Genomic DNA, 17,385 nt, shown 5'->3' on the forward strand with positions numbered 1-17,385 from the left:
CTACACCCAAACTCGCTATTTCAGTCGAGAGAAAGCAAAGTTGGTCGAAAGACGATCACTCGAAAAGGGAAGCTCTCTTCTCGTTTTAAATCCATTCTTGCACGCTAAGGGATTAATAAGGGCAAATGGAAGATTAGCGAACACCAGCCTTAGTTATAACGAACGACATCCCATTATTATACCTGAGAAATCCCGGTTTACTCATTTATTCCTAATATACCTTCACCAGCTTACACTACATGATGAGTATCGCTTGATGCAGCAAATGGTCCGACAAGAATTAGAAAAGGGTATGTGGCTGTTTTTGTAAGTTTTACGACAAAGGCAGTACACCTCAAGCTTTGTTCAGATCTGACAACTGCGGCTTTCCTCGCAGCATTCGCACGTTTTGTCGGACGACGCGGATTTCCCTCAAAGATTATGAGCGACAATGGGAAAAACTTTATCGGAGCCCAAAGAGCCACAGAGAAAGAGTTCATAAACTTTATGAAAGAAGTATCCCCTGAAATAGTTAAAAAATATGCACCCCAAGGGATCGATTGGCAGTTTATACCTCCATGTTCTCCACACATGGGTGGACTTTGGGAATCAGCAGTCAAAAGCTTTAAGTCCCATTTAAAGAAAACGGCTGCTAATCATAAATTTAATTATGAGGAGTTTACTACACTACTCACTCGTATCGAAGGCGTATTAAATTCAAGACCTATATCAACACTCTCGCAAGATTCCTCCGATTTCACAGCTCTTACACTTGGACACTTCCTCAGAGGAGCTCCTCTTCTCACCATACCTGAGACAGAAGGAGACTCACTCACTTTAATAAATCGATGGGAAAGAATCAAGATTCTCCATCATGAATTCAGCCACAGATGGAAGGAGGACAATCTTAAAGATCTCCATAAGAGATGATGATGGAAAACGATCCAGAAGGAACCCAGTACAGGCGAATGCGTCATCATACAGGACGAATGCCTTCCCCCAACCGAATGGCGACTAGGTCCCATTGAAAAGGTACATCGGGGACGAGATGATCATATAAGAGTAGTAGATGTGCGAACACAAACTGGCCTACTAACTCGACCATTAGTGAAATTGTGTTTTCTTTCCAATACCGAAGAACCGATTATCGAACACAAGCGAACGCAAACGCATACATAAAGTCAAACAATAATTCATTAAAAATACTCCGTTTTACAATCCGTACGTACAAACCAAAAGCATAATGAACGCTGTTAATACTAAAAAATAAAATCCATATATAAATAATATATAATACATAAATACATATATCTATATATACACATATATATAATGAGTGGCATGCTTCATACTACTAGCAAAACCATATTTAATATACATATTCCTATTCCACTAGAAATGGACGTAGAAGACATACGGAATAATCCCCAGTCGGTGAGGTCCGCAATCACCGCAAATACTGCATCCGCTACACCCATCGCCGCACCAAGGAGGCAACAATCATCCTTTCCACCTGTCAGGGAAGCAGGTGAGGAGCACTTTGAGGAATACGTACCACCACGATGTAGCCTATGCCATCGTCCCCATGTCTTAAAGAAGTGTACGATCTTCAAGACGATGACGCCCGCTCAGCGCCAACAGATCGCTAGAGCCCACGATGGAGTGCATGTCAGACGGGTCGTGTCAGTACTGCCACCGACCGCATCACACATTATTCCACCGCTTCCCTCGACGCGCTGATCAGACAAAGCACACCAGTCACGGGAGAATCAACAGCGGCACAGTCTACGTGGGAATCAAGTGCAACGCCGAAGAGCCCATCGTTCTAAGCAGTCCCGAGGTGCACGCTCGCATACCCCGCCGCATCATAGTCATCGCAACCAGCGAAAAGCGACGGGCTTCAGCGCTGTAGTGAGTACCCTACAAAAACTACAGAGGCTTCTAGGCAATTAATTTGCCTAGGGGGGCCGGGATGTTTATGCGACTTCCTGGTATCTCGCCCCACAACACAACATTCATCCCGCAACACGACATTTATCATACAACACAACATTCATCATACACAACATACAGCATCACACCACGCAACCCCACGCACCGAACACCATACCACAACATACATCGTTCTCACAACCCAACCGAGTAAAAAAGGATTGGCCAGCTCGGGGCGGCCCCAGTCGATTTTCACGCCCGAAAACTCAATACGCGTCTCGCCAGCTATAGACTTTTGCTTTTCGTCGAAGTTGTGGTTAAAATTCCCGAAAAACAATCCGTTCGGTCGTGTGGTTGTGCACCGGCAACAGTAGCAGTGAATATACATAAAATATACAAATTAAACATATATACCTACATTAATATTTAATAAAAATAAAAAAATTGAAATATTGTGAAGTTTTCCCCGAAAAGAAAAATATACAAGTAATTGAATTTTACTCTTTGATCTTTAAAATAAAATTCTTTCAATTAAGCGCTAACAAAAAAAGGGATACATAATTTAAGGTACAAGTAAGTATACCCTGTGAAACTAAGTGCAGCGAAGACCTTGTTTAGATGATTTGTTTTGTGGTAAATTATGAAAATGACCGATGTATTTGTGGGGCGTATACGCTGTTTTGTTTACAGGGAGGTGAGTTGCCGGTAATGCAATGATTTCTGGTGAGAATTCATTTATGAGTAAATTTAAGTCTGGGTAATTGTTGAATAGACCTTTCATATTCCACTGAAGAATTCTCATGTTCTATTCTGTGGTGGGGTTTTTAGTAGGTAACGGAGTGACAGGTGTATTACTGAGTTGGCTGATCAAATTGGAGATGAGTGAGGTTGTTGTAGAGAGATCAAAGGGAGTTGTGGATGAGTCATCGACTACCCTTGTTGTTGTGAGAGAGTACGTTGAATTTGTTGCGTTTACTTTGGTTGTTTTATTTTCAATATGTGTGCTATTTGTTTTAGACTTAGAATTTGTTGAGTTTACTGTGGTGGTTTTATTTTCGTTGCTTCGTTGTTCGTGTATTTTTTTAGAGTTAGATGGTGAAGATGAAATAGGAGTAGAGGAAGAGATTTGCGCTTCTCTTTGGGTATTTTGTTTGTTATTAGAGAGATTTGTGTTTGTCGGGTTGCTAAGTATGTTAACGAACGAAGGAGAAGAAGAATTAAAAACATGTGGTATTTCTGCTTTGTGAATATTTACTGCTTCGCGAAATAAGCATTTATTATCTGTTTGAATTGTTATTATTTTTTTTTATTTTACTGAATTTTGGTCACAATTTACTTGAGACGGCGTGTTCAGCAGAATAATTTGCACAGAGAGTGCGAGTACAGGGTGAGGGATTGTGTGTTGGTAATGCACATGTGTCGCAGATAGGGATCTTATTGCAGCGTTTTTTTGTATGGCCAAGAGTTGGCAGTTTTTGCATCTCATTGAGTTGGGGTAGTAGGGTCTTACCTTGGTTGTATACCATGAAACATCAATTTTTTCGGGTAAGTAGTAGCGATCGAAGGTTAAAAGAACCACGCCACTTGGAGTGGGTTGACCCTTTATATATTTTAGAAACTTTTAAATGGATGTAACACCCTGTTCTTTCAAAATTTCAATTATTTCATTGTCAGAGACTTGATTTAAACACGAAGCGTAGATAGTGCCTTTTGAGGAGTTTAAATTTTTATGGAGTTCAATTTTTACATCACAAATGCCAATGAGGTGTTTTGTTGATGTGAATTTTTTTGCAATTGTGCTATTTTTTACTAGGAGTAGTAAATTGCCGTCTTTTAATTCACTGATTTTTATTATGTCAGAACTAATATGTTTTAGGGTTTTATGCACAGCGAAGCATGAAAATTTATTTAAAAGTTTGCTTGTTTCACTTGAACTTACCACCACATACTTAGAGCTATCTTTTTTTGTTGTTGGTAAAGTAGGAAATAATTCATCCTTCGATAATTGCTCCATTTTTTTTTCTTTTTGGTTGGGGACTAGAAGATAATAGGGCGAACCTATTATTTTCTGAAGTGGTCCCCCAAGGGGACATTTTTTTTAAGATTTTAATTCAATTAAGATAATTCACTAAAATTCACTAACAATTTTGATCGAGAAGAGTGCGATGAGGAATGAGATAATAAACTATTCTGTTTTAACTGAATTCGCAGACAATACAACTGAGAGCACAACCGTTTGCGTCAAGTGTCAGTCGATGACTCATGTGACCTTTAATTTTACAATATGTAGTACATATTTGCTTGATAGGATTTTTTGTATTAGTTAGTGTGTAGTTGTCCTTGAACAAATGTTGCTTACGATTTGTATAAACCGCTGTTTTTATTGTTTGAAAATGTTGACCCAAAAAATTTTTTATAACTGATAATTTATTTAATTTTTTTTTTTACTGTTTGCTCATATAGTTTTAGACCTTCTTTGTTCAATTTACAAACAATTATATGCGCTATTAATGGATCAGCTTCTTCCGTGCTGGTGCTGAATTCTTGTGACTCTTTAGCATTAAGATACTCATTTGTATTTGACGCTTCTGCAGAATTCTCTTGTTTTCATACTTTTGTTTTAGTATAATCCATGTTGCTTGATAATTTTAAAGCGAAATATGTAGGTGCTGTATTAAGCGCGCAGCTTTACGTTTTGAACAAAGGCGAAGATGTAGCTTTTTTCCGTGCTTGACAATTGCTTGTTGTATACTATAATATATCTTGGAACACATTCCATTCTTTATTCTCGCCGTATAACATTGGAATTTTTAATTTTTCCGATATTGATAACTAAATTTTAGTGCTTCTGATATCGAAATTCTTATTATAAATAGTAATATTCTTTCGTTATATCGTTGTACAGATTATCAACTTCTTCGTTAAAATATTTTGATATTTCTGTTATATACAAACTTTTCAAATATTTCAATTTATCGCTATTGCTCTGAAAACTGAGATTGTCCATTTCTAATTTGAAATTTATTATTATTTTTCTATTCTCTTATTAAAAATTGCAATTTTTACCATGCGATTCTGATCAGAAATCTTCAATCTATATTGACGATTGTACTGTTTTTCTTGTTGCATTTTCTTCTGAAAGGCTATTTTTTCTATTTTTTAAAGAACTGGTATATTCAATCCCATTTTAGCAGTTGTTTTGCCATATTCGTTACTTTGGAAATAGTCTTCTTCTCCCACGAGAAGCTAATCGTGATTGGCATCGAACTCGTTTTGTAATTTCCCGAGAGACTGGATTGTTTCTTCAATTTTTACTACATTTACTACATGTAGTGTTGAAATTTTTCCGAAAAATCTGTCTGGATATCAAAGACCTTTTTTCCAATTAAAACCAATGTTGACTTTATCTCCAACACGTTATTTATAACTAGTGTGCTTTCTTCAAAAAACTCGTTGGAGGTAATTGTATACATCGCCTGGTTAACCTTGCTACTAACGATACTAATCGTGTCACATAGTCAGGCGACGTCATAGATAACGGGACGGTCATTCTGTCTCAATTTTATTTAATTTAAATAAAAATTAATTTTTATAATAATAGAATTTCAATAAAGTCTAAATGTATAGTTTTTTAAACATTTTGCTGTTTTGGTAGTAATGAACGCAAAGCGAAAAAAAAATAAAAATTGTGAAAGAAAAATTATTATTACATTGCACAGTAAACGACAAAAATAACCCCAAAATAGCATATGCTATTGGTAGAAATTGAACATCAGTTCAGACATTTATTCAAAACCTTACAAAATGAAAAACAAAAGATGTTAATAATTGTAGTTATTAGGACGTTATGAAGAAATTACAACCTCACAATATCCGCTGCATGTTGGGGGGATAATTTCCTTTGTTGAACGTTGTACCCGATTTTTCCGTCGTTTCATGTCAAAGACAATAAACTTACTTTCGTCAGAGAATAAAACTTTATTTCAAAACCCTGCTGGCATATTTACATATTTATTTGCGAAAGCGATATATATTATATTTTTTATATATTTTGGTTTCCCAGTAAGATATGTACATTTTTACTATCAATACGTCCATGATACCGTGCTGTATTCAGAAGCCTTCTGGCAATTGAAACGCCTATGGTCTATTGGAACTCTTGCTGAGGATCAAATGTCACCTGTGTCGTAATTATCCCCTTTTGACTTCACAAAATCTTGGTTCCGAAATAATTATTATTCTTTTTACGAATTTTTTGATAATTTTCTGAACTGATGTGCAGTTTCTACCAATAGTCTATGCTATTTTGAGGTTATTTAAGACCAGGAATAAAGGGATGTCCAACTTATTCCAGTGTGAGATCGTCTCAAAATTAGCGTCTTTTAAAACATTGTCCAATACAGTCAGACCGGACAAAATAATAATTTTTGAACATATAAATTAAAGCACCCAATATTTATTACGATTATAAATTGCTATACTTGTATAGTAGTCGTTCAATATATGGAGAAACTATTTAAATCTTTTTATGGTATTTTAAAATAACTGACTTTGAACTTTCAATACTTAATAAAGGTATTTTTAGCTTTTTAGCTCGCAATTAACAAATGTTTTTAATAAGGAAGACATTTTCAGCAGCTCTCTCATTTCCATTGAGAGATGAGTTGAACATGTCTTTATACATATGTATATGTTTAATAGTTTAATAAGTTGTAGATAATTTCGTCTATCTTGGAACCAGCGTAAACACCACCAACAATGTCAGCCTGGAAATCCACCGCAGGATTACTCTTGCTAACAGGTGCTACTTCGGACTGAGTAGGCAATTGAAAAGTAAAGTCCTCTCTCGACGAACAAAAACCAAACTCCATAAGTCGCTCATAATTCTCGTCCTGCTATATGGTGCAGAGGCCTGGACGATGACAACAACCAATGAGTCGACGTTGCGAGTTTTCGAGAGAAAAGTTCTGCGAAAGATTTATGGTCCTTTGCGCGTTGGCCACGGCGAATATCGCATTCGATGGAACGATGAGCTGTATGAGATATACGACGACATTGACATAGTTCAGCGAATTAAAAGACAGCGGCTACGCTGGCTAGGTCATGTTGTCCGTATGGATGAAAACACTCCAGCTCTGAAATTATTCGACGCAGTACCCGCCGCGGGAAGCAGAGGAAGAAGAAGACCTCCACTCAGGTGGAAGGCCCAAGTGGAGAAGGACCTGGCCTCGCTTGGAATATCCAATTGGCGCCACGTAGGGAAGAGAAGAAACGACTGGCGCGCTGTTGTTGACTCGGCGTAAGCGGTGTCTACGCCAGTAAAGAAGAAGAAGAATATGTTTAATAGCGCAATTCAGTGAGCAGTGTCTAGTCACTATTTGAGATATTTTGAAGCAAAATATCAATTTGTAACAAATTGCTATTCTCAAAATAGTCTCTAGATTTTCGTAACTAAATATTGCCTTAAATTTGTCACCAGATAGTTAGCAGGTCACAAAACTAAAAAAAAACTGTTTGCCATTTTCAATATACGAGACAAGTCATTTATAGAGCTCATCAATGATATTAATCGATTGTCGTTTTTTATACATTTTGTAAGCAACTCATACTATGTTTGGACCGACTCTGAAAACACAATTGTGGATTGTGGAATCTTAAATCGGTCGGACCGACAATGTGTATTTTCGATGAGTTTTCACTGACAATCCGCAAATTCATTTATTTGTTGAGCAACAAGAATGGTAAGTTTTGGAACCCTTAATATTTGGTTTTAATTATAACTAAAGATTGTGTTTTTCAGAATTGCGATAAAAAATATTAATTATGAAAGTATTGGCTTTGAGAAGCCAGATAAATACTTTGCGCAACGACAATTCTTCAAGAGAACGGTTAGAAACTCTTACTACCCAGCCCTTGCAAAAAAGATAGCGAAGTTAAAAAATTACCTTTTAATTCTATTAGATACAATAAAGGACCTTGGAACGCCAATTAATTGATTTATTTTTATAATCGGTGATGGCAATGGAGATGCAGCAACAAATGAAGAAGAGGCAGCCGTTTCCACCGAAATTTGCAGTGGTTCGGAGTTAGTAGAACCTGTTTAAAAAATGTACATATATGTACATATATGTAAATATAAATAATATACTCAATTACAAAACAAATGTCTCTTACTTTGAAAGCTTTCCTCCACTAATCCCTCGGTGTTGTAGCTGACGTACGGCGACAGTACGTACTCTCATTCTTTCATGTGATGGCCACTGCGAGGGGTACCGCCAGTTGAACCGACTGCTGTCTACTCTTTCCTGTAAAACCTGACATTTATGTAATAACTCTACTTTTCCGTTTTTTTATTTTATTTCTCCCGCTGTGATATGCACACCTTGTTGCTGCAACTCCACTGCCAGTTCCTCCATAATGTGGATATTTTTTCTTGGTCCGCGAAGAGCACTAAAAGCGCGATTGTGTAAGCTAGAGACGAAAACATGTTTTCATTGACGATCCGAACATAGTATCAAATACGAAAAAGTTAAAAGTAAATAAATTTCACAATTTAGTAAATATTCTGAAAAAAATCAATATATATTTTTATTTTTATTGGTAATTATACTTTTTGACTTTGCTATAGAAAATTTGATATTTGTTATCGACATGTTAATCTTCATTGAAGTGTAAATTCATTTCTAAATAATGGAATGTGAGAGCTGATTAGACCTGTTCGTTTTCAATTGAGAAATTTTTGTGACCGCCATGTAAAATTTGCGATGACAATCAACAGTATACAATAGGGTGGGTCGATTCCGGACTTTTTTCGATTCGGGATTTCTAATAGTGCGGAAAAGTTGCCTTAGTACTTCCTGATTCCAATGCAACTTTTTGTTTTGAGATCGGATTGCATCTTCAACCCCAACTCCGGCCTTGAAATTTCGGAAATTCGCCTAAAATCGTGAAATTGTCTACCTAGCGCCTGAAATACGCATCTCAAGGCAAAATGTATAAAACAAAAGTTATTTGTCACGTCATTTGCTACCGAAATGGTATATGTGATCATGGCCGTAGGACGAACCGTTCCCGAGATACGAGCGAAAAGGCGGCGTGCCACAGCGCAAGGTGAAAATTGTTGCAGCTCTCAGCTAACCTGTTTTGGTCACCCAGAACCCATCGCGTGGAGGTGGCTGCTCTTCGGGTTCCTCCCAAGCCCAACCCAACCAACCAACCATATTTCAGGCTTGTTTTAGTCTGAATCTGTGTCAAATTTATTGATAAAATCAGATTTTGTACTAAACTTTGGCACTTGTTGCCTAGATTTCAGTGTAGACCGTATAAAACGATCACGAGATTGGGGGCCAATAACTTTAGAAGATGCCTCTGTCACCAGTTTGACGGTTCTCTCGACTGCCACGGTGTGAGAGGGGAATTCACTAAATTTCCATACCTCTGAAGTGCCTCCCGACAGCCCTTTTATGAGTTCTTCGTTAGAAACTGAACAAAGAACTGGTGGAACAGTCAAGTGGAAGACAATTACCTTCCAGTTAATCATATCGTAATAATTATTAGCTTTGAAATTCGGGTCGGTACTTTATTACATCTAACCCTTCCATTTACAGTGTCAGACTCTGCTTCTCTGGCTATCTGACTTCTATCCGTTCGTCAGTCATCATACTAAGGAGAATGTTTTCTGGAAGAGCAAAGAAAGCATTCTGTTGAATGGATGAATCGACAACCTTGCGCAGTTTAGCAGGTAAGTATCTCGACCTCTGAATTGCAGCATAGAGATGGCGCGAGCCATCTTTGATCGAACTGTTGAATCTTATTGAGAACCACAAACGTGAGTAAACTGTAAGTTTGTACTTGACCGAAATTTTTATTTCCTTTGTTGGTTTGTCAGTAGAAATGTATAATCTCAGAATTCTATTTGCACAGGTCAGCCAGCGAGATTTGCACATGTTACCTGGATGCATCGACGCTAAATCGGAGGAACATTGACCGGAAATAACAGCTTCTGATATTTTATAGAGATAAGCTTGGTCTGTGCTAAGTTGGGTCGGATTAATAACCTGAGAAGGTAATTGGCAGGATGGAAAACTTTCAAATTTGACAACAGGAAACTTCTCACAATCAGGGAGCAGTTTACCTATGTCGCCAGAGAATATATTTGGACTCTTTGAGACACCATTTATATAGGCGGCTATATTTGATTAAACGCGTTAATTTATTTATTTGAATATACAAACAATACAATATAACCGGAGCGTCCGCTCTGGTTGATGCCAAAACTGAAACTGTTCGATCGTTCGTTAGAGTCGGTTAAGCTAATAATCGTTCTCTGTCTCTACTTGTTCGTTCGCTCGTTGTCTCGTCTCTTTTCTGTAGAAGCAGGGTTGTTATCTGTTACGTTCTTGTCCTGTAGCAACAGGGTTGTTATCTGTTACATTCTTGTCACATCAAAGCTACGTCCACTTCTGGTCCTACGTCCGTCTGTCACTCCCACATTCGGCCCTCCTGACTTAGGATTCGACCCGAATTCTGGACGCCATGGTTTGAGATACTCTGCCACTGTCGAAGTCAATTTAGGTCCTTCCACCTCATCTAGCTTTTCCACTCTGTAACGGCCATGGGGTAACTTTTGGATGATTTTATATGGCCCAAAGTATTTCTGCTTCAATTTTAAATTTGTACCAAATTGAGTGCGCTTTATAGCCACTACGTCATTGACTTCATAATTTACGTTCTCCTTGCGTTTACGGTTATAGCTACGCCGATTCTCCTCCTGAATCACTGAAATGTTCTGTTTTGCTAATTGTCGAGCTTCATTGCGATCGGATTCGAACGACTCAATTGCTTCGTTTTCGATGATTTCGGCTAGTGGTGCCGATTCTGACATCCTCATGTCACATCCTGTCAATAATTTAAAAGGCGCTATTTTTGTGCTTCTCGGACTGGAGTTGTTTATGTATTGTTGAGCTTTCCCAATATGTTTATACCAATGATCGGGATTGTCTCGCGATAGCTTTGCCAGCATTGGTATAACAATTCTGTGCATCCTTTCTACCTGCCCATTTCCTCTCGGCACTCCGGTTGTAATAAGCAGATGCTGTATTTGGTTATCCTTGCAATAATCTTCAAATGCGTGAGATGTAAAAGCCGAACCCCTATCGGTGATGATCCTTCTGGCACTACCGAACGTTGCTTGTTGCTTTGTTAGTCGGTCAATTACTGCATCAGCTCCGGTATCCTTTGTGGGATAGAGCCACACGAACTTTGAGAATGCGTCCACTACTACGAGGATGTAATTATACTGCTTCCGAGTCGCCGCAAGTGGACCAACATGGTCTAAGTGGAAGGTCACCAAAGGTTTGTCTTCCTTGTCTATAGGTGATAGAAAGCCGTCTTTTTTGCCTGATTTTGAATTCACTACGATACATGCTATGCAACAGCTTACAACTTCCGCAACCTTTGACTCTATGCGAGGTATGTAAAAATCCTTCTCAATGCAATCTTTAGTCTTTTTAACAGAGAAATGTCCTTGACGATGTGCTATCTCAATTATCTCTCTCTCCATCTGCGCTGGTACCACAATCAGCTGTCGAGTGCCTTCGTCCACGCATCTTTCAATTGTGCCTCTCTAAGTCGGTGTCTTAATGAATCTTCTATAACCATACACTCAACCCTACTAAGAGCGTCCACGTGTCTCATCTGTGTTTCCCGCCGGTGTTCAATTACATAGTCATACTCCTGGAGGTACATTGCCCATCTTGCTACCCGTAACGGTACGTCTTTTTTCTGCAACGTCATCGTAAAAGCGTTGCAGTCAGTGATTAATTTAAATCTTGACCCCAATACATATACGCGCCACTTTTTAAGCGCTCCGACTATGGCGAGTACTTCCAGCTCGTAGGAGTGATATTTCTGTTCAGCAGGGGTTGTTTTGCGACTCATAAATTGGATTGGATGGAGTTGTTGGTCTTCGGAGTTCTTTTGGAGAAGAATGGCTCCGTATCCATACATAGAGGCGTCGGTGTGGATTTCCGTCATCGCTTTAGGATTGAACAGCGCTAGAACTGGTGCCTGAATAAGGGCTGTTTTCAATTGCTGGAACGATGCTAACGCTTCGCCACACATTCTAAACTCTCCGTTTTTCTTCAGCATATCCGATAATGGCCTCGCAACTAAAGCATGATTTTTGATGAAACGTCGAAAGTAAGACATTAAGCCTAAGAATCTCTGCAAGGACTTCTTTGTTTGCGGTAAGGGGAAGTTTTCTATGGCTTTTGTCTTGTCTGTACTAGGTCTGATAGTTCCGTTCTCGATAACGTACCCTAAGAACTCTATCTTTTGTTTGAGGAATTGACATTTTTCCCATTTAAACCTCAGTCCTTTATCAGATGCTGTTTCCAATACCCTTCTTAATTTTCCCAAAGCTTCTTCTTCAGTCTTTGCTGGGATCACGAGGTCGTCCATATAAGCAACTACTGTGCCATCTTTTATATAATCTTTCAAAATCGCATGAATGTAACGGCAAAATACTGCTGGTGAGTTGCATATACCAAAAGGCACATACTGAAATTCATACTGGCCACTGTGTGTAACAAATGCCGTGTATTTGCGCGAATTCGCATCCACCGGTACGTGGAAGAAGCCATTGGCCAGATCCAAAGTTGTGTATACGTTCGCTTCTCTAAGCTTCTCTAGCGCGTCATCAATTAGGGTCATGGGAAAATTATCCCGTATGATCTTCGAATTGAGTTTACGGTAATCGCAGCAAAGTCGTTTTGTACCATTCTTCTTCGACACGAGCACCACAGGTGATGCGTAACTTGAACAGCTTGGGCGTATTATGCCTTCGTCTAACCACTGTTCGACTTGTTTTTCTATCACTTTTTGCTCTTCATATGACACCCTTCGTGGTGGTTGGTAAACAGGAACTTCGTCGGTGAGAACGATTTTCATATTCACTAGTGGGTTATCGTCTTTCTTCGGTTCATACTGTTCAATCATCTGTCTTACCGTGCTTGCTAACTGGTTATTAAGATGACTTAGATCATAATCTGTTTCCTTAAAATCAATGTTAAAGCATTAAGAAAATGTTTGTCATCGGATCATCGTCCTTTGATACGTCATTTTTTGCCCCATCCGATTTATCACTACTCTGTGTAATCACTCTTCTCTTGAATTCAACACCATCGTCGCGAACCATCATGTCGAAATGTTTAAAAATTGAATTACCAAGGATCACCTCGTAGCTAATGTCACCTGTTTCTACGACGTGGAATGTCAAGTTTACAGGGCTGTTATCGATCAATACCATGGCCTCAAAACTACCCATCGTTGATATTTTAGCTGCACCGATACCAAACAACTGCCGTTGTTCTGGAGTTAACTTTATGGATTTTTCCAGCTTGCTAAATGTGTCACATCTCATCAGACACAAACTACAGCCCGTATCGATTAGAGCCCATGCGTCGACATTGCAAATTTTTATTTGTTTAAGTTTCAAATTAGCTTTAGAGGCTTCACCGATTGAATTTACGTGACCCTGTTCACGCTTTGTACTGGCGCCTTGCTGCGCCTTGCATTCGAACGACCTATGCCCCATTTGTTGGCACTTAAAACACTTGAATTGTTTGTGCTTGCACTCTTTCGCTACATGCGAAAATTCGCCACATTTAAAGCACCTCTTTTCGACTCTTGCTGGCAGCGAAGAATTAATGTTTTCTTGTTTGGCCCTATTATGTATTTCAACTTTCTTATGATTATCCCTCGAGTCCCGTGTTATCTTTTCGTAAGTGACTATTTGTTCTTTAAGCTCGCTTATGGTTTTCGCCTGGTACAGTGTAGCCTTACTGAATTTAGAACCGGGAATGCCGTCTACAAAATATTATAATAAACTTCCTTCATCCAAGCGTACAGATTTGCCTATCTCCATCAACGCATATAAATATTCACGGTATGATTCCCCTGGCTTCTTGAATCTTTTACCCAGTACTTTATGAACGTCAGCCGCCGACAACTTGTTACCAAACTCCTTGATTAGAGCAGATGTCAGAGAATTCCAGTTACGCAACCCAGTTTGACTACTTACAAAAAGTTTAGCAGCACCACGTAGTAATTGTTTCGCATATATAAATTTGTGAACCTCGTTCCAATTTACAATTTCTGCATTCTCTTCGATCTGCTCAATCCACTTCTCAACATCGGGCGTGTCATTGCCATCAAAGGTTGAAAGGCTTTCCTGAATATCTTTAAAGGTAAAATGTGCGGTGCGTACAAGTGTAGCTGATGATCTAGCTGGAGATTCAATTGCGGATTGATTTGACTGGAGACCATCATCGTCATCATCGTCGTCGTCACCATCGTCGATCAGGCCTAAATGTCGGAGTAGTCTTTCCCTAAGTTCATGTTTACGTCCGACTATTCCTAACCCCAAGCTTCTTAATTTTTCCTTCAAGGTCACTACCGTCATTTTTAAGACAGCGTCCGCGTCTATAGCATCTGTATTCATGTTTACAATACTTATAATATATACGTATCAATTATATAAAATGTGAATTTAAATATTTAAACTTATAGGTTATCAAGGTATAATTATAATGAAATTGTATTGTAGCGTGATGATTATAATATACAAGTTATTTTGATAGTGATAGATCGATGATCAATTTCAACCTACATATGTACACAAATTCATAAACAACTTAGGTTTAATGCTTTAAGTGAGATTTAGATTATTGACAAATTACGCGTAAATAAACATACAAGGATATTTTAACGCACCCTAATTGTTATGAAATCGTTATATGACAGCAAAACAACAGTCAATCAATCAGTTCGAACATTAATTCAAACATAAAACATATTTTGTTAACAATTTATTATCGAAATTCTTTACTTGTGCTTCTAATTGTTGTGCGTATATGTGTACGTATGTTTGTTGGCGTATTACTATAAGGTTATAACACCTTCAACTTACACGCTACGTTTATATGTACGTGCTCACAAAAACTTTCACTTTTCAAAATACACGTCACATACGTGCACATACACTCACTAATTTCGATCGCTACTTTACTCTATATGCACTGTTTCTTTTCTCACTTATATTTATATTTTCCGTATGGAAATTTCTAATACATATATTTCTTAACCTTCTGCTTACACGTTGTTTATTTTATTTGTCTTCTCACTTCCTCTATTTAATTTATTACTTAACTTCTTTACTTTACTTTCGTCTTCTTTTTGCTCATTTAGATCACCTTCTTCTTATTTATTTCGTCTTCAAATGGTCAGCTTTCGTTTCGACTTCTTTAACTTCTTGTTTATTTCGTCTTCAACTTCTTCTTTATTTCGTCTTCAGCTTTTTTAACTTCTTCTTTATTTCGTCTTCAGCTTCTTTAACTTCTTCTTTATTTCGTCTTCAGCTTCTTTAACTTCTTCTTTATTTCGTCTTCAACTTCGCCTTCTCGCTGCTCTTTTTTCAACTGCTATAATTGGTATACACTGGTATGGCAACGGCGGAGTGCCGCTGAAGTTTGCAATTGGGCTCTGCTTGTATTGAGTTGTGCGTAAACGTAGACTCCTCTGCTCAAGCGAATGTTCTGCTCGCAATGATGTGTACGTCTCCGCAGGCGCAGAAGTATGCGAATGAATTCTGCTCGGAACAACTTTTATGTTCGTAGACTCCTCTGCTCAAGCGAATGTTCTGCTCGCAATGCTTATGTCTCCGTCGGCGCAGGAGTATGCGAATTAGATCTGCTCGTAACAACTTGTGTGCACATACGTATGGTCGCGTCGTCGCTGAACTAGAATTGCGTTCTTTTCTTTTTCACCGTTTGTTGGCGTCGCTGAGGTGGTTGCTGCTTATAACGGTGCTTCAGTGGTGACCTACTCCGTTAGGTTTTACCGTTCATATGTAATACATATATTTTAATATGTTCATGTATACATATGTATGTAACGGTGAAAAAATAGCGTTAAAATATTCCGTGAACTTTGGTCACAAATGCGTGCTGTTATTGCAACAAGCGTATATGTTACCTTCTACCGGTTACTCCAATTTACTGCTAGTAATCCAAGCCCAATATGAATGTGATGGTCACAAATGCGTGCTGTTAGTGCGGCAAGCGTATGTGTTACCTTCTATCGGTTGCTCCAATTTACTGCTAGTCATCCACCATCCACCAGCGATGGTTACAAATGCGTGCTGTTAATGCAACAAGCGCATATGTTATTTTCGCCCGTTACTCCAATTTGCTTAGCGGCAAATATGGATATATGTGTGCAGGTCACAAGTGCGTGTTGTTAGTGCAACAGGCGCAAATGCTGTTTTGCTCAAATTATATTTACGTAGATTTGTATATACGACTACGTATTCCGCTACGAGTACGTATCGCGGCACTGAATATGTATTCCGGCACCGAATATGTATTCCGGCACGAGCCCCCAAATATAGGCGGTTATATTTGATTAAACGCGTTAATTTATTTATTTGAATATACAAACAATACAATATAACCGGAGCGTCCGCTCGGGTTGATGCCAAAACTGAAACTGTTCGATCGTTCGTTAGAGTCGGTTAAGCTAATAATCGTTCTCTGTCTCTACTTGTTCGTTCGCTCGTTGTTATCTGTTACGTTCTTGTCCTGTAGCAACAGGGTTGTTATCTGTTACATTCTTGTCACATCAAAGCTACGTCCACTTCTGGTCCTACGTCCGTCTGTCACTCCCACATTTATGTGTTCGAAAAGAGCACGAAATGGACATTCGTTGAAATGTAGAAGACAAACAACCCACTATAATGGTCTACCTATTCTTTCTTCTAGTTTTCGAATGATTCCACCTTTCCAACCTGTGTTCGTGTTGGTGCCATCAGCACCGACAACTTCTAGATGTTCCACATCAACTGAATTGTCTTGAAAATGTTGCCATATAGCTTGCGTCTCATCCTCAGCTGACCCGGAAGGAGAGGTGACGGCCAAAGTAATGACAACCAGGTTCCGCTATAAGAGAAATATGTTTCTCTATGACAGTGCCGCGATAGTACTTTTCACCTTCGCTGACTTGTGTAAGTGTATTGTCTTTGCGGCCGTCAAAATACAGCCCATATACAGAGTCAATACTTTCGGAGTTTTGGAGCTTAACTCCAACACTTTTTTTTGCCCGACTAATCTTGCATTTGTCAGTGACAAAGCTAGCCTGATCCTCTGTTATCAAACCTGCTTTTTTGGCATCCAGAAAAGCAGTGTGTTCTAATACCAGTGTGTTTTGTTTGGTTTTAGAGGATGGAAGAGAAAATTCATCATCAGCATCGTTTTTGGGTTTTGTTGTCGTCTGTATGAGAGTCTGGCTGATCTGAATGGTCACGTGTTCTAGCTGATACTTTTCTGGTAAGTGTTGATGTTGAATGACGTTTTGAAAGCTTTTCTTTACGTTCATTTTTCTTTGTAATCTTTTTTGTTTCAGGTAGATCAACACTTC

General features: G+C 38.6%; 1 protein-coding gene and 1 long non-coding RNA gene across 4 annotated transcripts in view; one reads left to right on the top strand and one right to left on the bottom strand.

The window, feature by feature from the left end:
• The window catches only part of LOC115065965 (uncharacterized), a 157,907-nt gene that overhangs the window by 18,974 nt on the left and 121,548 nt on the right, over positions 1 to 17,385 (top strand). Inside the window, exon 2 of one of the 3 annotated variants that reach the window (XM_049460468.1) lies at positions 1,376 to 2,433. The exons of the other annotated variants lie outside the window; for them this stretch is intronic. The gene's annotated coding sequence lies outside the window, so the exon portion shown is untranslated. Of the gene's footprint in view, positions 1 to 1,375; positions 2,434 to 17,385 lie in introns of those variants that run through there. 3 annotated transcript variants of the gene reach the window in all.
• On the bottom strand, positions 15,206 to 16,808 carry LOC125779642 (uncharacterized). Its single transcript, XR_007423429.1, has 2 exons — positions 16,045 to 16,808; positions 15,206 to 15,945 (listed from the first exon to the last, which is right to left on the bottom strand). It is a non-coding gene; the product is annotated as an uncharacterized LOC125779642 (long non-coding RNA).

Source organism: Bactrocera dorsalis, chromosome 6 (genome assembly GCF_023373825.1).
Source record: "Bactrocera dorsalis isolate Fly_Bdor chromosome 6, ASM2337382v1, whole genome shotgun sequence".
Lineage (NCBI taxonomy): Eukaryota > Metazoa > Arthropoda > Insecta > Diptera > Tephritidae > Bactrocera > Bactrocera dorsalis.